This window comes from Symphalangus syndactylus, chromosome X (assembly GCF_028878055.3).
Source record: "Symphalangus syndactylus isolate Jambi chromosome X, NHGRI_mSymSyn1-v2.1_pri, whole genome shotgun sequence".
Classification (NCBI taxonomy): domain Eukaryota; kingdom Metazoa; phylum Chordata; class Mammalia; order Primates; family Hylobatidae; genus Symphalangus; species Symphalangus syndactylus.
This window is the reverse complement of record NC_072447.2, coordinates 72,002,655-72,026,419: the sequence shown is the minus strand read 5'-3', so window position 1 is coordinate 72,026,419 and position 23,765 is coordinate 72,002,655.

Below are 23,765 nucleotides of genomic sequence, written 5' to 3'. Positions count from 1 at the left end.
AGAGAGAGAGTGAAACAGAGAGAGACTGTTGGGCCTGAGGGGTTAGGGCAGAGATGCCAAAATCCCCTTTGCTTCTCTAGAAAGGGCACAAAATGCAGTTCTTCTTTTTAGGTATTGATGCTGAGTGGTAATTTCTGTGGAATAACTGAATAAGATAATGCTGCTAATATCAGAGTAATCATTTTTATGTTTTCTTCCTGCAGCAGGTTGAGGGGTACATACAGTTCTGCAGTGATGCCAAATAGACATGGAATAAAACTGGCAATTTTCTTGTTATCTCTGACCATAAGCTCCCAGTGGCCAATGGATTGCCATGCTCAATGCCCAGTGAGCTCAGAATGCCTAATCTATAGCCCTGATTTAAGAGGCCCATTTACTTAGCTGAACTGAAATCCATTTTGATGCTCCAAGTCATTATTAGAGTAGAGCCCTATCAAAGGTATGAAGGATTTCCTTTTGCCTCCAGTTCACACCCTAATAATCTTGGACAGGCAGTCTTCTAGGCTTTGACACAGCCATGAGATTTTAAAACCTACCTTGGATCGGTGCCATGCAACGTCTCCCAACTCCTTATTTAAGGAGTTCTTAATTTTAAAAAGCTAACTTTAGTCCCCTTGGATAAGTCAATACAGGTCCCTTTCTGCTTGCCCTTTTTTGAGAGTAAAGAAAGCTAGTTCTCATCTAGAAATACAGAAGTTTATCACTGAAAACACTTTGGATTTGAGGTCAGAATTTGAGCTCTGGCTGTCACCTCAGGGTATCCACTTTCTTAGAAATACTTTTGTCACTCTCTTTGCTTCCAGGGGATGGTGGAATTAGTAACAAGTGGATAGAAAGAGGCTTTCCTCCTCTCCAAGGTATTCCTGTAGCTCCTTTTTATCTTTATAGTACATTACTTATCACATTGTTGGGCAATCATTGATTTGGGAATCTATATTTCTTGTAGGACTGTGAATTTATTGAAAGCAAAGACTATGGTTTATCTCTGTCTCTCTCTCTTTTCCTCTCTCTCTCTCTCTCTCAGATACAATGGGAACACTTTCATGACATAGGTATTCCATTCATTCAGTAGATACCTACTGAGGGCCTGCAGTTGGCCAGCCTTATGCCAGGTGCTGTATTTCAATTATCAGTGGCAAGGGCGGGGTGGAAGTGGCAGACAAAGTGAACATTCTGATCTGATATTATGCTCATCCTCAGCAGTCTTGTGGCAGGCCACGGCCTATTTGTCAAAACACAAAATGGCAGCCTCAGAGTGAGAAATCCTAGAAGAACACTGGAATGGGGATAAGAGCATGGAATCTAGACCCTGCTCTGCTCCTGCTTCCCTGAATGCTGTATATATGAGTCCCTCTATATTTAGGCCTTTAGTTCCGTCATCTAATAATAATAGCTAACATTCATTGGTGGCTTCCTTTGGGTCAGGAACTCTGTGAAACACTGTATGTATATTACTGCATTCATTCCTCCCCATAACACTACGAAGCTATTTTTACATATGAAAATCTTCAGGCCAAGAAAAGATATGTTTAGTGAAACATAACTAAGAAAGGACAGAGCCAGGACTTGAATCCAAGTCAAACTCCAGAACATGGATATGCAACCTTTGTTCTATACTGCCTCCTTAAAAATGGAGGTTAATAATATTAGTGCTGCCTTCCCCACTCCATTGTTGTGTGGACGAATTGAGTCTATAGATGTGCAAAGTGCTATGCAAACTGTAAAGCATTGTCTAGATGGAAGCTACATTGTTGCTATTGTCAACTTTAGCATCAATTTAGGCCTTTCCTTCCTGCTTTTTTGCTGCTATCACATCACACTTGGGCTATCAATACATTGTTGTGGTTAAAAGCATGCACTCTTGCAGATTTGTTCAAGTTCAAATCTCAGCTCTGCCACTCACTGGCTGTGTGATCTTGGGCACCTATTTAACCTTTCTGTACCTCAGCTTGCTCCTTAGTAAAACTGGGAATATAAGAGTATCTACCTCATAAGGTTGTGGTAAGGATTAAATGTGTTAGGCATTTAGAACATGTCTGGCACAGAGCACTTTGAGAATGCAGTGACTTATGTTCCCTCCATTATTCTACCCATATTAACACAGATTAGCAAAGAGGATGGTGATGGTGAGAGGGGACACGTGGTTTGACATAGGATTAAAGCTGAAATAGCATAATTCTGGGCCTGGTAGAAAGGCTAAACCCTTTCAGAGAGACACCTGCAGGCTGGGGAGCAGCAGATGGTTGACTTAGTTAATGTCACTCAACAGAAATTCAAGCCACAGCTGCTACCTGCCAAGCTTGGCTTTTTCTTCTAAGCCTGCCTTCTCCCTTCCAAGAGATATGTCTAAGATGGGGTTCAAGGAAAGAGCTTGTCGGTGGTTGATCTTGCAGCTTGGGCTATGTTACTAAATTGAGGTAAAGCTTATACTGTATCTGATGTAGTGCCAAGGGTGTGGGTTTTGGAGTTAGATCTGTGTTTGAATATTAGCTCTGCCATTTACCAGCTTTGTGACCATGGGAAATCACTTTAACTCCCCTGAGTCTGCTGCCTGTTCTCTAAAAAGCCTGGATAATAATAGTATATACCAGAGATTGGTTAACTCATACATAGTAGGCATACAGTAAATGTTAACTTTTCATTTCTATCCCTACCTGCCTTTTCATCTAGCAGCTGAAAGGATCAAGTAGTTACAGGCTTGGGGGCATAGGGAATCTGAGGGTCATTAGATCTGAGTTTCTGCAGCACAGCAGTGGACAGTATGATTCATGGGTTTGAAGTCAGAACCTGGGTTCTAGTTCTTATCTTCCCTTTATTAGCTCTGTCACCATGGGCCTCTTTAAGCCTTTGTTTCCACATCTTTCAAACAGATTTGTCCCTATCTTGAATACCTTCCAGCATTGTTAGAAAGTTAAAATGAGATGATGCCCCTGATACATGCTTATTATGGTCACACCCGTGTGTGGTTTGAGAGAAGGAAGACCAGGTTGGGGGAAAGGGGATGTTGGTAAGCAGTGCCTTTGGAAGGGAGTTCAAAATTTCTGAGGGTTCTTACTAAAAGTAAACCAAATGGTCCACTCAGATACCAAGACAGTGCACAGTCCAGTAACAATGAACACGATGCATGGAAAATAGGACATTGAGGGACCTGTCAGCCAAGAGTAAACACTGTAAGCCTGATTTCCTCTCCTCCCTTTTTTTCCAGGTAATAACAATAGGAGAAAAAAATTTGAGAAGAATAAAACCCTTGTAATTTCACCATACTAGCACACTTATTTTGATTTCCTCTTATTATATCCAAGTCTCTATTTCCATGCGTAGGTATTTTTATATAGCATGAAATTTGTCCACTTTATTCATTTAACAAACACATCTGAGTACCCACTCTCTGCCTGGAACTGCACGCAGTGCTGGCACAACAGAGTTGATTCAAGTACTACCTAGGCCCTCAGAGTTCATTGGCTCGGAAGAATGGATAGGCACAGAAACAAAGGACAGTAATAGAAAATGCTAAGTGCTGTAATAAAGTGGTGTATAAAGTACTGTGTGGCCATAAATAAGAGGCCACATAATTTTGTAATTTGCATTTTTTCACTTACCTATCTGCTAAACATAAACTTTTTCTCCACCTGTGGCTATACACTCTTAATAATTATGATCCTTTTCAGTGGCTGCATAATATTCCATTGAGTTATTCCATAATTTACTAAGCAAAAATAATGGAAGACAACCTCAGTGACCAATAACAGGAGTGTAGCTATTATCACAGCACAGGCTGTGCAACCTGAATATGCAAAAACAGTCTGATCACTGGAAAAGGGAGCTTTCCATTGTACTCAAATACGTACTAGAAGACTTTATATAATTCTAGGTTCCACACTTAAAGGCAGATGAAAAGAGAGTGAAGGGAATCCTGAGGAGAGCCACAAAAGGCATTGGGAACATCTTCAAAAAAGATTAAAGAAGCTGAGAATGTTTGTCTTGGAGAAAAGGAGACTTTGAGGCTATTGAAAAATGGTCTTCAAATGTATGACCAATTGTTCTTTGTTTCCAGAGGCTAGAACAAAAGAAAATGGATTCTTTTTAATAAGAAAGATTTGGGATAAATATAAAGCAACATTCTTGACATTGAGAGCTGTTAAACTTTAAGATGAATGAGAGAGAGGCCTCAGAACTTTCTTCTCTGGAGTTCTTTTACATGGGATAGATTTCCCTCCTGGGAGAATGTAAACATGGACCTGAAATTAGAGAGTGGCTGAGTTGCCTCTTTGAGATTCCCTCTTTCCTTCACTAAATCCATGGGAAATGGCATTTTAAACCCTAAAGAGGTGTGTAAGCATCAGAAATGGGCAAGGAGCACCTTCTGAGGTGCCCATCTCCACATTTCCCCTATCTTTATCCCTAAAGAGCTCCAGGAAGATGTTCCTCTTTTGGTTATCATTCCAATTCAATTCCCAAAATGATTCTTTAAATATAACTTAAATATTTAAAGTTGTTGCCGTAGTTTAGTTTATCTTTTTCTGTTTTCACCAAGAACAATGTTCTTTAATAAATAAAATGGCTTTTAATTCAATAAAGTGTTAGCTATCCTTCTTTACTTTTTCTTTGCTCCATCAACTAACCCCAAGTCCTTTAATTTTTCTCCATTGATTAATTCTCAGGAAAGTCTTACTTTAGGACAGCAGTAGATAGTAAAAAGAAATGAGGTAACTTGGCAAGTTTACATAGAGGAGGCTGGCCAGTCTGTTCTCAGCAAAAGGCCAGCCCAGCAGGTAGACTGGCCAATTCAAAGACCCAACAGCCTCCTCCAGGGGCTGCCTAGTAGGGAATGGCTACAAGAGGCAATGGCACAAGGCAAAAGCTGCTCAAAACCTCAAATTGGCAGCAGATGGCCTGCCAACCTACTGTGAAGGCAGTGCTATATTCATTGGTAAGAATTTAATCTTCACTTTTGAGGAGAAGGTGAGTGTCTTCGTCTTTTTCTTTTCTGCTATAACAGCATACCACAGACTGGGCAACTTATAAAGAAATGGTATTTATTTGGCTCACTGCTCTGGAGGTTGGGAAGTACAAGAGCATGGCACTGGCATATAATGAGGGCCATCTCATGGTTGAAGGCATCATGGTGAGGAAGTATATGCAACAGGGAGAAAATCGGGGCCAAATTTATCCTTTCATCAGGAGCCCACTCCTGTAATAACAGCATTAATAGTGCCCTTATCACCTAATCACCCTTAAAGGTCCCACCTCCTAATACCATCACAATGGCAATTAAATTTCAGCATGAATTTTGGAAGGGACATTCAAACCATAGCAATGAGCTTAGCCACTAAATTTTCCCAAAACTACCAGCCAGCTCTAATTTTCCATAAATTTTAATTATATTAGGGATTACTCTGAGAGTAGTATGGCATAGGGGGAGAAAGACATTATTCGTTCCTCACAGTACATGAATTGAGAGACACCATGGGTTGGAAGCTTTTTGCCAACTGAAGTGGTTCCTTAGGTCTCTACTAAAAACTATCAGAAGTTTTAGTCAATTGTTTCAACACGTATTGGAATCCTAGAGTTGGTTTTGAGAACTCTTCTCCCCAATAAGAAGATGTAATCTAATGTACAATATTTACAAATTAAAAAGTTTATCAATATCTATGTCATGTGAAGTTATCTTGTGTATCTTGCTGCATGAAGCCAAGTTTTGGACTCCATTGTCACGTAGCTCTCAGGCCACACATTTATATGATGGTTCAGTTTTGAGTAGCATGAGTCAATCCATTAGCAAACGTGTGTTGAGAGATTAGCGTGTGCAAAACATTGAGTTGACAGTTTAACTTCAAGAAAGAATAGAAATGGTGCAATTTTATGATCCACAGATATAGGAAGAGTGAAAGTAGACATGGCTAGCAACCATTTCTCTGGAATAATTTCTGCAGCTCCAACTTTTACAAAATAGCTTTCTGATTAATGAAAAATGTTGTTTTCTATTCTCCAGCTTCCTGCTACCAGCTAATTTCATTTAGAAAAAAGGACAGATGATCCATTAGAGAAAACTGAAGCATTCTCATCTAATTTAAAAGTATAGGGAGGTCACTCCGGTGGTTTCATTTTGGAATTTGAAAAGTGAAGAGTTTTAGTGAGGTACAGTGTAAGATAATGGCCTCAAACTAGGTGGCCCAGGCTGGGTGGATGTTAGTAGAGCTCAGGATATTACCATAGGCTTTGAATAACAACAGACACTGGCTATTTCATCCTCAGGATTATCAATAAGCCCTCATTTCCACAGCACTTAGGTTTTCTTTTTTTTCTAATCTAATTATCCTTTTAATTGACAGATAAATATTTCTTATATTTATCATGTACAACATGTTTTGAAATATGTATACAATATTAAATGGCTAGATTGGACGAATTAATGTACACATTACCTCAAACTTTTTTTGTGTGTTGAGAACACTTAAAATTTCCTCTCTTAGTAATTTTTAAGTATAAGATACATTGCTGTCAACTATAGTAACCATGTTGTATAATAGATCTCTTGCGTTATTCCTTCCATCTAACTGAAACTTTGTGCCCTTGGACCAACGTCTCCTTAACACCTCCAGCCCCAGCCCCTGGTAACCACCATTCTACTCTCTACTTCTATGAGTTCAACTTTTTAAGATTCTACATATAAGTGAGATCATGCTCTATTTGTCTTTCTGTTCCTGGCTTATTTCACTTAACAAAATGTCTTCCAGTTTCATTCATGCTGTTGCAAATGGCAGGATTTTCTTCTTTATTAAAGCTGGACAGTATTCTGGTTTGTATGTATTAGTACATTTTCTTTATCTGTACATTTGTTGATGGACACTTAAGTTGATTCTGAACACTTTCAGACATCTAGCCTCCAAAACTGTGAGACAATAAATTTCTGTTGTAAAGGCTATCCAGTCTGTGGTAGAACCTAATACACAGAATTATGGCAATACTAACTAATACACAGTCCAACAAACTCCACCTGAGTCCGGGGATCCTCACTGTCTCCTGGGAATTCAGCCCTGTGTGCTGTGCTTCAGTCATCAGTCCCCAAAATGCAGCAGCAGAAGCTGCTGCTGCTGCTGGCATTCTGTGGTCAGCCCTTTTGCAGATGCATTAGGGTCTGGATTCGCACTGCCCTATTCTTGTCCAGTTGCCTGTGTGGTGCTAACTGTAGCAGAAATGTGTTTGTGTCAGTAAAAGAAGAAGGAAACAGATTATTTGAAGCCACCCGGGTGTAGCTTTCTTTCAGTTACAAGTGACTATTTTTATCATCACTTTCTGCCTAGAAATGATCCCCTAGCTAGGCAATTTCCATAACCCTTTTAGTTACAGAGACTGTATTCCTCCCTCCTCTTTCCCCCAAGAACAGAGTGTTTTAAGATCAGGAGCTAATTTTTCTGGCACTCTAACTTGGGGGCTGGGAGTTGCCTGAGTCCTAGATAAGGACGGGTCAACTGCTAGGCCTACAGCAAAAGCCTATGGGATAGGCATACATTGGTGTATCTGTCTCAGTTGTCACTCTTTTCTCCAGAGGCTTAATCAAAATAATAATCACACACCACAGCAAGAAGGAGGACTGCAACCCCTCAAATCCACTTGGCAAGTCATTTGCCATCCAGCTGAATTACATTTTCTTACCTGCTGTGTGCAAACAGAATTCACTGTGTTAGCTAGAGGGGGAGGTAAAAGAAGTAAGGTGAAGGAGACGGTGAGAAATTAAAGAGGAAGAGGAGAATTAAAGATGAGGAGGAATGGGGAGGAATAAACAGAAAAAAAAGAAAGAACAAGAAATGGGAAGGTCAGGCTAGAATGGCTCCAGTGTCCTCAATGCCTTTGGGGTGGAATTGAGTTGGGGAGCACTGTTGAAGGAAAGGGGGAAATGATCACCCCTGTACTGGACTATCATTTGCTAAGAACTCGTTCACCTACTAATTCCTGTTCTATGCCAGGACCCTTATATACACTACATTCATTTTATTGATGAGGAAACTAAAACACCAAAAGCCTGTTTGCAAAGCCCGTGCTCATTCTACTCCTCCACATTGCCTCTCATTTTGTGCAGGCATGCATTTATATCTGTTAGAGAGTGACCTTGTGTGGGGTCCTTGGTTAGATTTGAGTTAGAATGAAAGGAAGAATTATAAGCTTCCAAGGACAGGTATCAGATTTCCAGGTTTGTCTTCAGTATCAATGAACATTTAGAGAATAATAATAGATCTCTGAACTGTATCACACTATACGGACTAGCCTCTGTTTGGTGCTCTCCACAAAGAAGTCATTTTCCAAACAACAGCAGCAATGTGGAAGATAAAATTATAATCACAATAGACTGGAGACCAAGAGAGATCTGAAGCATAATAGAGTCTCTCCAGTGGAATGAACATAACCTATAGCATCCCTTAGGAAGTTGGTAGAAAAGCCAATTTGTGGTCAAAGCAAATTGGTCATCAACACCCCAGAAGCTGTCCCTATAAGTGAGCTGATCTCTGGTATAGTCACTCAACTAGAAAAAGGGGGCTGGATCAGATGATGCCTCAAGGTCATTTCTAGCTTCCTGTTTTCTGGACTATAAGATATTGGAGTCACTATTGGTAGCTAATATTCTGGCCTCTGACACAGTTTCATTTTGGGTGAAATGGCTCTGGTGCCTTTGAGAACAAGCTGATTTTTAACTCTTTACATTTTGATATTTTTTGTTATTCTTACAGGTGGGCATATTACCTTTCTCTGGGACATTTTGGTAGATGGACAAATGAGAAAAGGCTTTTTTAAAAATGAACATTGCAGTAGCTCTCTAGGTTGTTGTGGTGCTTGGAAATAGTTTTCAGGTTGGAGGCAAAAAGCAAGAAGCCAAGTAAAGAAAGAAGCTGTCCACAGAAGAGAAGGCTGGGGAATGGTTCATGAGCACCTTTGGCCAAGCCAAATGTTACCCAAGTTCCTGACACATAACTCTGTAACACGTTTTTCTTTCAGTGAAAGAGTGAATTCACTGCAGATTCCAATTAGTAACACCTATCATTTTGTCCTTTGGGGCCTCCACGGGTCAAGGGAAATGCATACAAATTACTCAAATCCAGGAACAAATTAAGTCCATCAAGAAACAATATAGAACCAGTTTCCTGACCCTGCTCAGTTCCAAACATCAACCTTGAGAACATCCCATGTAAAACATTTGATGGAACCTGCTAGAATCTGGGTTGCCAATGAAAATGTGATATTCTGTCTCTAGACTGAAGCTATAGAAGGGGACTTCCCACCACCTGTCCTGCCCTCTGGATTTCCTGCTCCAATTTGGACAGATAAGTCCTGGTTTCATTTCCCAAGTGTCAAGAGACTCAAATCTGCCCTCATTGCTTCTCAGATCTGTGAGGTCCTGCCCTGTGACTCAGGTTTAATCAGTAGAGTATAGCCTTGAGGCCTAATCAGGGCTCCCAGCTTCAGCTTTGGCAATGGTTCCTTCAGAAAAGAATTGAATGACTCTTTGAGTTGTGAGGTCATATAATAACACCCCTTCATTTACTAACTGTTATAACCTTGGAAAGCTAGTTCACCTATCTGTGCCTCAGTTTACTTATCAGTAAACTGGTGATGAAACTAATAGCACATAACTTCTTACAGTTGTTGTGAGGATTAAATGAGTGAATTTTCGTAAAGTCCTCAGAACAGTGCCTGACACACAGTGAGCATATATATATATATATAATATATATATAAAATATATAAATAATATATATAATATATATAATATATAAATATATAATATACAATATATAAATAATATATATAATATATATAATATATAAATAATATATATAATATATATAATATATAAATATATAATATATAATATATAATATATAATATATATAAATATATAATATATAATATATAATATATATAAATATATAATATATATAAATATATAATATATATAATATATATATAATATATAAATATTATTGAGTAATGAGTTGTTCTAAGCCTCTTTCTTATTTCCTTACCATAGTGGCTGGAAGGTCAATTTAAGGCTATGCTTTAACAAAGATGTGATTTCCACCTCCATTCTGAAAAAGAAATTTTAAAATGCAACAGGTGGGTTTTGAGGTAATTCTAGAGGAAGTATTTACTAGCAGTGAAAGTTTGTTAGACCCTGGAACAAGTGGTGTGCTGGTAGATATTTAACAAGCAGCTCTACAGGACATGGATGGAAGGGAGCAACATAATTTGCAGCATTTGCCAGTTTCAAACTTTCAACTCCATGCTACTGAATGCAGAATTGGGAAGAGACACACAATAGCACATTATTATACAGTGTTCCTAACATGCAAAGAAAATAGTACAAATAGGGGGAGGGAGCCAAGATGGCCAAATAGGAACAGCTCCGGTCTACAGATCCCAGCGTGAGTGACGCAGAAGACGGGTGATTTCTGCATTTCCATCTGAGGTACCGGGTTCATCTCACTAGGGAGTGCCAGACAGTGGGCGCAAGACAGTGGGTGCAGCGCACCGTGCATGAGCCGAAGCAGGGAGAGGCATTGCCTCACTCAGGAAGTGCAAGGGGTCAGGGAGTTCCCTTTCCTAGTCAAAGAAAGGGGTGACAGACGGCACCTGGAAAATCAGGTCACTCCCACCCTAATACTGCACTTTTCTGACAGGCTTAAAAAATGGCATACCAGGAGATTATATCCCAAACCTGGCTCAGAGGGTCCTATGCCCATGGAGTATCGGTGATTGCAAGCACAGCAGTCTTAGATCAAACTGCAAGGTGGCAGCGAGGCTGGAGGAGGGGTGCCCACCATTGCCCAGGCTTGCTTAGGTAAACAAAGCAGCCGGGAACCTCGAACTGGGTGAAGCCCATCACAGCTCAAAGAGGCCTGCCTGCCTCTATAGGCTCCACCTCTGGGGGCAGGGCACAGGCAAACAAAAATTCAGCAGGAACCTCTGCAGACTTAAATGTCCCTGTCTGACAGCTTTGAAGAGACTAGTGGTTCTCCTAGCATGCAGCTGGAGATATGAGAATGGGCAGATTGCCTCCTCAAGTGGGTCCCTGACCCCTGACCCCTGAGCAGCCTAACTGGGAGGCACCCTCAAGTAGGGGCAGACTGACACCTCACACGGTACTCCTATGAGACAAAACTTCTAGAGGAACAATCGGGCAGCAGCATTTGTGTTTCACGAAAATCTGCTGTTCTGCAGCCTCCGCTGCTGAGACCCAGGTAAACAGGGTCTGGAATGGACCTCTAGCAAACTCCAACAGACCTGCAGCTGAGGGTCCTGTTTGTTAGAAGGAAAACTAACAAACAGAAAGGACATCCACACCAACAACCCATCTGTACATCACCATTATCAAAGACTAAAAGTAGATAAAACCACAAAGATGGGGAAAAAACAGAGCAGAAAAACTGGAAATTCTAAAAAGCAGAGCACCTCTCCTCCTCCAAAGGAACACAGTTCCTCACCAGGAAAAGAACAAAGCTGGATGGAGAATGACTTTGACGAGTTGAGAGAAGAAGGCTTCAGACGATCAAACTACTCCGAGCTATGGGAGGAAATTCAAACCAAAGGCAAAGAAGTTAAAAACTTTGAAAAAAATTTGGACGAATGTATAACTAGAATAACTGAAACACAGAAGTTCTTAAAGCAGCTGATGGAGCTGAAAGCCAAGGCTCGAGAACTACGCAAAGAATGCAGAAGCCTCAGGAGCTGCTGCAATCAACTGGAAGAAAGGGTATCAGTGATGGAAGATGAAATGAATAAAATGAAGTGAGAAAGGAAGTTTAGAGAAAAAAGAATAAAAAGAAATGAACAAAGCCTCCAAGAAATATGGGACTATTTGAAAAGACCAATCTGATTGGTGTACCTGAAAGTAATGGGGAGAATGGAACCAAGTTGGAAAACACTCCACAGGATATTATCCAGGAGAACTTCCCCAATTTAGCAAGGCAGGCCAACATTCAGATTCAGGAAAAACAGAAAACACCACAAAGATACTCCTCAAGAAGTGCAACTCCAAGACACATAATTGTCAGATTCACCAAAGTTGAAATGAAGGAAAAAAATGTTAAGAGCAGCCAGAAAGAAAGGTTGGGTTACCCACAAAGGGAAGTCCATCAGACTAACAGCGGATCTCTCTGCAGACACTCTACAAGCCAGAAGAGTGGGGGCCAATATTCAACATTCTTAAAGAAAAGAATTTTCAACCCAGAATTTCATAACCAGCCAAACTAAGCTTCATAAGTGAAGGAGAAATAAAATCCTTTACAGACAAGCAAATGCTGAGAGATTTTGTCACCACCAGGCCTGCCCTAAAAGAGCTCCTGAAGGAAGCACTAAACATGGAAAGGAAAAACCGGTACCAGCCACTGCAAAATCATGCCGAATTGTAAAGATCATCGAGGCTAGGAAGAAACTGCATCAACTAACGAGCAAAATAACCAGCTAACATCATAATGACAGGATCAAATTCACACATAACAATATTAACTTTAAATGTAAATGGACTAAATGCTCCAATTAAAAGACACAGACTGGCAAATTGGATAAAGAGTCAAGACCCATCAGTGTGCTGTATTCAGGAAATCCATCTCATGTGCAGAGACACACATAGGCTCAAAATAAAAGGATGGAGGAAGATCTATCAAGCAAATGGAAAACAAAAAAAGGCAGGGGTTGGAATCCTAGTCCCTGACGAAAAAGGCTTTAAACCAACAAAGATCAAAAGAGAAAAAGAAGGCCATTACATAATGGTAAAGGGATCAATTCAACAAGAAGATCTAACTATCCTAAATATATATGCACCCAATACAGGAGCACCCAGATTCATAAAGCAAGTCCTTAGTGACCTACAAAGAGACTTAGACTCCACATAATAATAATGGGAGACTTTAACACCCCACTGTCAACATTAGACAGATCAATGAGACAGAAAGTTAACAAGGATATCCAGGAATTGAACACAGCTCTGCACCAAGCGGACCTAATAGACATCTACAGAACTCTCCACCCCAAATCAACAGGATATACATTTTTTTCAGCACCACACCACACCTATTCCAAAATTGACCACATAGTTGGAAGTAAAGCTCTCCTCAGCAAATGTAAAAGAACAGAAATTACAACAAACTGTCTCTCAGACCACAGTGCAATCAAAGTAGAATTCGGGATTAACAAACTCACTCAAAACTGCTCAACTACATGGAAACTGAACAACCTGCTCCTAAATGACTACTGGATACATAACGAAATGAAGGCAGAAATAAAGATGTTCTTTGAAACCAGCGAGAACAAAGACACAACATACCAGAATCTCTAGGACACATTCAAAGCAGTGTGTAGAGGGAAATTTATAGCATTAAGTGCCCACAAGAGAAAGCAGGAAAGACCCAAACTTGACACCCTAACATCACAATTAAAACAACTAGAAAGACAAGAGCAAACACATTCAAAACTAGCAGAAGGCTAGAAATAACTAAAATCAGAGCAGAACTGAAGGAAATAGAGACAAAAAAAACCCTTCAAAAAATTAATGAATCCAAGAGCTGGTTTTTTGAAAAGATCAACGAAATTGATAGACCACTAGCAAGAGTAATAAAGAAGAAAAGAGAGAAGAATCAAATAGACACAATAAAAAAAGATAAAGGGGACATCACCACTGATCCCACAGAAATACAAACTACCATCAGAGACTACTACAAACACCTCTATGCAAATAAACTAGAAAATCTAGAAGAAATGGATAAATTCCTGGACACATGCACCCTCCCAAGACTAAACCAGGAAAAGTTGAATCTCTGAATAGACCAATAACAGGTTCTGAAATTGTGGCAATAATCAATAACTTACCAACCAAAAAGAGTCCAGGATGAGATGGATTCACAGCTGAATTCTACCAGAGGTACAAGGAGAAACTGGAACCATTCCTTCTGAAACTATTCCAATCAATAGAAAAAGAGGGAATCCTCCCTAACACATTTTATGAGTCCAGCATCATCCTGATACCAAAGCCGGGCAGAGACACAACCAAAAAAGAGAAATTTAGACCAATATCCTTGATGAACATTGATGCAAAAATCCTCAATAAAACACTGGCAAACCAAATCCAGCAGCACATCAAAAAGCTTATCCACCATGATCAGGTGGGTTTCATTCCTGGGATGCAAGTCTGGTTCAACATATGCAAATCAATAAATAAAATGCAGCATATATACAGAACCAAAAACAAAAATCACATTTTATCTCAATAGATGCAGTAAAGGGCTTTGACAAAATTCAACAATGCTTCATGCTAAAAACTCTCAATAAATTAGGTATTGATGGGACATATCTCAAAATAGTAAGAGCTATCTATGACAAACCCACAGCCAATATCATACTGAATGGGCAAAAACTGGAAGCATTCCCTTTGAAAACTGGCACAAGACAGGGATGCCCTCTCTCACCACTCCTGTTCAACATAGTGCTGGAAGTTCCGGCCAGGGCAATTAGGCAGGAGAAGGAAATAAAGAGTATTCAATTAGGAAAAGAGGAAGTCAAATTGTCCCTGTTTGCAGATGACATGACTGTATATCTAGAAAACCCCATTGTCTCAGCCCAAAATCTCCTTAAGCTGATAAGCAACTTCAGCAAAGTCTCAGGATACAAAATCAATGTACAAAAATCACAAGCGGTGTTTGGTTTTTGTCCTTGCGATAGTTTACTGAGAATGATGTTTTCCAGTTTCATCCATGTCCCTACAAAGGACACGAACTCATCATTTTTTATGGCTGCATAGTATTCCATGGTGTATATGTGCCACATTTTCTTAATCCAGTCTATTGTTGTTGGACATTTGGGTTGGTTCCAACTCTTTGCTATTGTGAATAGTGCCGCAATAAACATACGTGTGCATGTGTCTTTATAGCAGCATGATTTATAGTCCTTTGGGTATATACCCAGTAATGGGATGGCTGGGTGAAGGTGGGAATTGAACAATGAGAACTCATGGACACAGGAAGGGGAACATCACGCTCCGGGGACTGTTGTGGGGTGGGGGGAGGGGGGAGGGACAGCATTAGGAGATACACCTAATGCTAAATGACGAGTTAATGGGTGCAGGAAATCAACATGGCACATGGATACATATGTAACAAACCTGCACATTGTGCACATGTACCCTAAAACCCTAAAGTATAATTAAAAAAAAAGAAAAAGCTGTAAAAATCACAAGCATTCTTATACACCAATAACAGACAAACAGAGAGCCAAATCATGAGTGAACTCCCATACACAAATGCTTCAAAGAGAATAAAATACCTAGGAATCCAACTTACAAGGGATGTGAAGGACCTCTTCGAGGCGAACGACAAACCATTGCTCAATGAAATAAAAGAGGATACAAACAAATGGAAGAACATTCCAGGCTCATGGGTTGGAAGAATCAATATCGTGAAAATGGCTATACTGCCCAAGGTAATTTACAGATTCAATGCCATCCCCATCAAGCTACCAATGACTTTCTTCACAGAATTGGAAAAAACTACTTTAAAGTTCATATGGAACCAAAAAAGAGCCCGCATCGCCAAGTCAATCCTAAGCCAAAAGAACAAAGCTGGAGGCATCACACTACCTGACTTCAAACTATACTACAAGGCTACAGTAACCAAAACATGGTACTGGTACCACTGGTACCAAAACAGAGATATAGATCAATGGAACAGAACAGAGCCCTCAGAAATAATGCCACATATCTACAACTATCTGATCTTTGACAAACCTGACAAAAATAAGCAATGGAGAAAGGATTCCCTATTTAATAAATGGTGCTGGAAAACTGGCTAGCCATACGTAGAAAGCTGAAACTGGATCCCTTCCTTACACCTTATACAAAAATTAATTCAAGATAGATTAAAGACTTACATGTTAGACCTAAAACCATAAAAACCCTAGAAGAAAACCTAGGCAACAACATTCAGGACATAGGCATGGGTAAGGACTTCATGTCTAAAACACCAAAAGCAACGGCAACAAAAGCCAAAATTGACAAATGGGATCTCATTAAACTAAAGAGCTTCTGCACAGCAAAAGAAACTACCATCAGAGTGAACAGGCAACCTACAGAATAGGAGAAAATTTTTGCAATCTACTCATCTGACAAAGGGCTAATATCCAGAATCTACAATGAACTCAAACAAATTTACAAGAAAAAAACAAACAACCCCATCAAAAAGTGGGCAAAGGACATGAACAGACAATTCTCAAAAGAAGACATTTATGCAGCCAAAAAACATATGAAAAAATGTTCATCATTTTTCTGGCCATCAGAGAAATGCAAATCAAAACCACAATGAGATACCATCTCACACCAGTTAGAATGGCCGTCATTAAAAAGTCAGGAAACAACAGGTGCTGGAGAGGATGTGGAGAAATAGGAACACTTGTACACTGTTGGTGGGACTGTGAACTACTTCAACCATTGTGGAAGTCAGTGTGGTGATTTCTCAGGGATCTAGAACTAGAAATACCATTTGACCCAGCCATCCCATTACTGGTTATACACCCAAAGGACTATAAATCATGCTGCTATAAAGACACATGCACACGTATGTTTATTGCGGCACTATTCACAATAGCAAAGACTTGGAACCAAGCCAAATGTCCAACAATGATAGACTGGATTAAGAAAATGTGGCACATATGCACCATGGAATACTATGCATCCATCAGAAATGATGAGTTCATGCCTTTTGTAGGCACATGGATGAAACCGGAAATCATCATTCTCAGTAAACTGTCACAAGGACAAATAACCAAACACTGCATGTTCTCACTCATAGGTGGGAATTGAACAATGAGAACACATGGACACTGGAAGGGGAACATCACACTCCAGGGACTGTTGTGGGGTGGGGGGAGGGGAGACGGATAGCATTAGGAGATATACCTAATGCTAAATGACGAGTTATTGGGTGCAGCACACCAACATGGCACACGTATGCATATGTAACAAACCTGCACATTGTGCACATTTACCCTAAAACTTAAAGTATAATAATAAAAAAAATTTAAAAAAATTAAAAAAAAGAATTTTTAAAAGAAAAAATAAAATAGTACAAATATTTGTTATATATTACATATATAATACACATGTATAATATAGTAATAATATGACAGATAATAGTAAAATGTAGTAAAATATTTTGGAAATGATGAATGTTGAATAGTTATCACTCTTGTCTCTGATATAGTTTAAAGTTTATATAATTTAATGAAAATTTAATTGCACTAAAAAACACAGCAGTGTTAAGTATATTTACATTGTTGTGAAACAGATCTCTAGAACTTTTCCATCTTGTAAAACTGAAACTCTATAGCCATTAAACAACAACTCCTCATTTTCCCCTCCCGCAGCCTCTAATAACCTCCATTCTACTTTCTGCCTCTATGAATTTCACTACTTCAGATGTCTCATATAAGTGGAATCATACAGTGTCTTTTTGTGACTGGTTTATTTCACTTAGCATAATGTCCTCAAAGTTCATTCATGTTGTAGTGTGGGACAGGATTTACTTCCTTTTTAAGGCTGAATACTATTCTATTGTGTGTGTATACCACATTTCATTTATCCATTTATCTGTCGGCAGATCTTTTGGCTATTGCAAATAATACCACTAGGAACATGGATGCTAATTTAATTTTTAATAATGGTTTGATTTTTGACAACTGGCTCACAAATTTCTTGAAAATTGTTTACTATCAGCTTATGAGTGTTGGTGTGAGCTGGCTTTAACACACCACTGCCTGGAATCAGTGATTAGCCTTCACTTGAAGATTTAAAAATTGGGCCAGTTTGCCTGGGAGGATTTAATCCATGCTTCCCACCTACTGGTAGAAAGATGGACAAAATTATCAGGAATTTTGGTCTTGTGGAATTGCAAAACTTGGAATATCCCTGACTTTGAGATAACTTAGCCTTCTTATTCAAGGTGTGTCCTGTGGATCAGCAGCAGTTGTATTACCAGAAAACTTCTTAGAAATGCATGATCCAAGATTCCACTTCAGATTTACTGAATCAGAATATCCATTGTAGCAGGGAACCCCTGTGCGCTTTAAAACTTGAAAAGCACTAGGTTAGTATGTCATTCCCACAACACACATGCACGTGCACACACACATACACACACACACAGCTTCAACATCTTCTACTCCATTACACAGATGAGAAAATTGAGGTCTAGAGAGGGAAAGGGACTATCCAAAAATTAAAGTGTATGTCAGTGGCAGAACTAAGACCAGAATTTCTCTACCTCTAAAGAGGTCTTTTATATCTTTTGTTCATATCTTGTTAAAAAAATATAAAAGGTATAATCTGAAGTATATATGGGTGAAAAGATATGATGGTGTGTTTGCAATATGCTTTATAGTACTGCAGAAAGGAAGTTTGAAACAAGAATGGCCATTAATTCTTAACTTTAGAAGCTGGGTAGTGGGTAAATGGGGATTCACTATATGATTCTATTTGTATGTATGTCTGAATATTTCCATATTAAAAAGTAGAATGAGGAAAGGTGTAGTGGAGCAGGGAGTTCTGGTAATATGATAGTCGCTGAAATTAGGTTTTCAGATTATTTGTGGATTTCACGTACTGGTGGAGTGGGTCATGTGCATAAATGCTCAGCAGCCGTATGGGTCCCAGGCAGGAGGGAAACTTGGGTTCCAATCCCAGGAAAAGATGCTTCCTCTCCTTAAGAGCTTGAGTATCTGGTGCTTGGAGCTGCCTTGTATTTTTATAATTAGCATTCTGGTGCCTCCACCAATTGAGGGAGGAGAAGGCTTGAAGATGAGTACCAAATTCTGTAAAGCAGAACTTATCATCTCATTAGATCCTGACACACTGAAAGGATGCCCTGTCAGGCATCTCCAACCCAAGCTGTTTGGAAAGCATCTATTGCTAGGGATGAACAGAGACTGGGATAGGGGCAAGTAGGGAAATATTTCCTCCAAGTTGACATTCAGCAAAAGTAAATTTGGGGAGAATGTGAAAGCTGTCCTTTCATATTAGTTCTAAATATGACAGTATGCTTGCTGGATTTTGCAGAGAGCTGATGGCTGCAAGCCAATAGCGAGAATTGGGAGCAGGAATGAGGTGCTGCATACCTCTCTGGGTAGGCAAGGATTTGTTTTTCACAGGTTTGGAGTAAAATTCAGAGAGTGTGGCTGGTAGACTGGCCTTACTTCAGCATCCTAGCTCCCATCTGATTGACTGACTCTCAGGAGCTACAAAGTCACTAAAGCTTCCTCTTCAGTGCTTCTAGAATTGTCTCTCAGAGCTGCTTCTATTTCCGTTTTAGGGCTATAATAGGATAGGAGAGGACTATGAAGTTAGAGAATGAGAGGGGCAGTCTGACAGGGTCTTGCCTTCCAGCTGTCTTAGCCTATTTTTGTATTGATATAAGGGAATACTTGAGGCTGAGTAATTTATAAAGAAAAGAGTTTTATTTGTCTCATGGTTTTGCAGGCTGTACAGAAAGCAAGGCATCAATATCTGCTTGTGATGAGGGCCCCAGGAAGCTTCTACTCATGGTGGAACATAAATGAGAGCTGGTGTGTGCAGATCGCATGGCAAGAAGAAGCATGAGAGAGAGGAGGGAGTGCCAGGCTCTTTTAAGCAGCCATCTGTTGCAGAAGTAATAGAGCAAGAACTCACTCATTACCTCGAGGAAGGCACCAAGCGATTGATGAGGAATCTGCCCCCATGACCAAGCCCCACTTCCAACACTGGGGATCAAATTTTAACATGAGATTTGGAGGACTCAAATATCTAAACTATAGCATCAACTAAGGACCACCTTTTGTCTCATCCAGGCTCTGAGAGTGACCTTGTTCTTCCAGCTCAGCATCCATAGCTGACTCCTACGCCAACAGAATATTTAACAATATGCCTGCTTGTTGACATGCTCATTTGGTGGATGTATTAGTCCATTTTCACACTGCTATAAAGATACTACTAGAGACTAGGTAATTTATAAATGAAACATGTTTAATTGACTCGTAGTTCTTCATGGCTGGGGAGGCCTCAGGAAACTTATAATCATGGACGAACGTGAAGGAGAAGCAAGTATCTTCTTCACAAGGCAGCAGGAAAAAGAGAAAGTGTGTGTGTGTGATGTAGGAACTGTCAAACACTTAATAAAACCATCAGATCTTGTGAAAACTCCCTCACAGTCATGAGAACAGCATAAAGGAAACTGCCTCTATGATCCAATCACCTCCCACCAGGCCCCTCCTTCAACACATGGAGATTATGAAGATTGCAATTAGAGATGAGATTTGGGTGGGGACACAGAGCCAAACGATATCAGTAGGGTTCACCTCATTGCACACTCTAAGTCGCACAGTCATTTATTCCCTAGTCAAGGCAGATCTGACACAAAATTATGACCCTCCCTTGGCCCTCCCCTAAAGTCTTTCTAGCTCTCATATTCCTGAAAATTATGACTTTTCGTTGTATTGTATGTGAAAGGCATTTTCAGCACAAATGTAATGATTGGTTCCAGAAAACTACTGGGAGTGGAAGAATGGAGGCAGGTAGGCCTCTGAAGAATGAGTCACCCAGGCTGGAGGTGTGGGTGTGCCTTATTCACTAGGGAAGAGAGGGAGGCCTGGCAGTGAGGGAGGGCTCTCTGAGGCAAACTGGAAATTATATTCCTGACACTTACAGACTGTGCCTGGAACCAGGGTAGAGGTCTTAGAGACCCCTGATTCAGGAGACAATAAATTCCAGGGCCCTAAGGCTGTAGAGCAGCCCAAGAATGCTGGCTGGAAAATCTACAGTTTATACTCTTCTCTACTTTTGTTTGTATTTAAAAGTTTGAAAGTGGATCTCTCTCAGGCTAAAGCATAAGCAGCTTGGCTAGCCTCAAACCAAGCTCAAGTATGCCTGGGCTGTGAAAGATAGAGTATTCAAGCTATCCAGAAAGCATATTAAAGTGGCATTGCTGAAAATGAAGCAGGGATGGGCTTTATATGCCTTCATTCCCATACATACATCCTTTTACCTTATAATAGCCTTCCAGATCCTTTCTCAGAATTCTGGTACTCCAAAATTGCTGGAGTAGATGATCTTTTCTGTTTTTAAATTTTGTTATTGAAACTTTCAAACACATGCAAAAATAGAGAAAACAGTATAATGAACCCCTATATACCCATTATCCAGTTTCAGCAATTAGTAACTTTATTTCTCCATTCACTCCCTCACCACTCATCTCTGGGTTATTGTGAATCAAATCCTTGATGTCATCATATCATTTTGTCTGAAAATAGCATTATCTCTGAACAATATAGACTCTTTAAAAATTATAATTGTAATACCATTATCAAACCTAAAAAATACTAAGAACACATTCTTAATATCATACAGTATTCATTCAGTGTTCAGATTTCACTGAGTGTCTCACAAATATAATTTTCAAACAGCTGTGTTCCCATAAGAATACAAAGGTCCATATATTACAAATGACTGATATGTCTCTTAAGGCTCTGTTAAGCTTAGGTTCTGGGTTCCCTCTCCCTCTCCCTCTCCTTGCCTCTATCCTTCCCTCCTTGCATTTATTGGGGAAACCTTTTTTTGTTTGTTTTTTGTTTGTTTTAGCATTTTGCACAATGGGAAAGGCATTTTACTGACTACATATATTTTGGTATAATGTTTTTCTATGTTCTATTCCCTATAAATTGAGGTGATATAGAGACTTGATCAGATTCTGATTCAGTTTTTTTGGCAAAACTCCTTCACAGATAGTGTTGTGTCACTCCATCTGGAAGCTCTCTTTCTGTGATAATATCATCTCTTTTCTTTACAGATGAGGAAACAGATTCAAACCAGGATGAGACTGACAGAACTGGGCACTCTATGGAGCCCAGGTCTTCTGACTCTCCATGTAGTATTCTATGCCCTGTGCCACATACCACCAGGCTCTTGAGTGAGGCACTTCATGAGTAGGTCAAGAAGACCACACTGGGAAGGGCTGCCTACTTTTTCTGTTTTAAGCAGAACATCCCCTTAGTTTCCTAGGGCTCTCTGGCCCTCACTACAGCCCAGTATTCCTATGCCATAGTTTGGGAAGTCCCCATTTGAAAAAAATAGATCGAGGTAGGTTTCCCTATTTGTTCTGGCAAATCTCAAACAGGTGGTCTTTCAGTATGGGGAAAGAAACGGGTTGTTGGTCTCAGAACTGCAAGGTGGGATGTGCTTGCAAACTGATGAAACTGGGGGGATGAGCCTACTGCCCTTCCTTATAGGAGGAGTATCCTGGGCTTAGTGCCAATGGATTGGAGAAAAGGAAGGGAAGGGAGAGAGGGCAGAAGCAAGAGAAAGTATGGAGCATAGAATTCTGGAGAATCACCTTGAAGGAAGAGGTCAGCCTCTGGTGCTACTGTTCTTTATGGAATGGAAGCAGGGAGTTCCAGCCTAGCTAAGAAAAACCCTTTCTGCCTGAAGATTACTCATTAGCAAGTTCAGACTCTTAATGAAAAGATTGGTTTGTCTGCTCATTTGTGTACATTTTAGATTTCCATCATGTTTCATGGATCCAGGTGGGCTATTTATTAAGCATAGGTGATTCGGAGAGTCTAAGACCTGGACAGATGCTAGGAGGTCTTCTCCATTTCCCAACCTTCCTAAGAGATACCCCAATTTCCTTCCCCTCCAGTTCTGTTTCCATTTCTACCAACCTTCACCATAGGGCAGTCCTTTCTCAGAGTTAATTCAAATCCTTCGTGATAAAACATAAGCCCATTTCCTCTTCTCCTTCATAGAGAAGAAAAGCAGCCTTACCTATAGTAATAACTCAAGGGCTTAATATTCTAGTTCAAACCTCTGTCACATCCGAGGCTAGTTATTGCACTAGCCTATCTCTCGGCCTCATCTTTCACTCCTTCTGTAATCATCATCTATACTATGGCCAGATTAATCTTCCCAAGGAAAAGCACTGCACATGTCAGAGATGCTCTACATCTTGGTGCCTGCTTGGACAACTATCCCGGTTGGGCTACTTCCTAGCTGTATGACCTCAACTTATCTGTGCCTCAGTTTCCTCATCTGTAAAATAGAACTAACAACCTTTATGTTGTGTTTGTGAAGATTAAATATGTATGAGGCACATACATAATTTAGGCTATGGATTATGCATTTCTACGTCTGAACTAATCATTCCATACTGTCCCTCTATTTCTGTTTCTTGAAATACTACCTTGCTTCTAAGTCTAGCTCAGATGCTACTTCCTATATGAAACCTTTTCTGGGCTCTTCAGTTGGAAGCAATCTCTTTCTTTCCTATATTTCCAGAACAATTTTCCTTGTACAGCCCTTATAACATCCCCATATATTGCCATGTGCTGTCATCATTTACATGTGACTATCTTAATGGGACTATCTTAAGGGAAATTACCTGAAACACACCTACTATTCAGTCCAATGTTCAGTCAGTGGGGATGGTATTATTCTTGTATGTTTTGCTGTTTAAATCAAAGGTTCTCTGGGAGGTGGAGGTTGCAGTGAGCCGAGATAATGCCACCGCACTCCAGCCTGGGTGACAGAGTGAGACCCATCTCAAAAAAAAAAAAAAAAAGAAAAAGAAAAACTCAAAGTCTCAGTCCTGGCTGTACACTGGGATCACCTAAGGATATTTAGAAACTACTGAGTCCTGGGTGCCATACCTAGTGATTCTGACATAATTGGTCTGGGGTGGGGACTGGAAATTTCTAATTTTTAAATC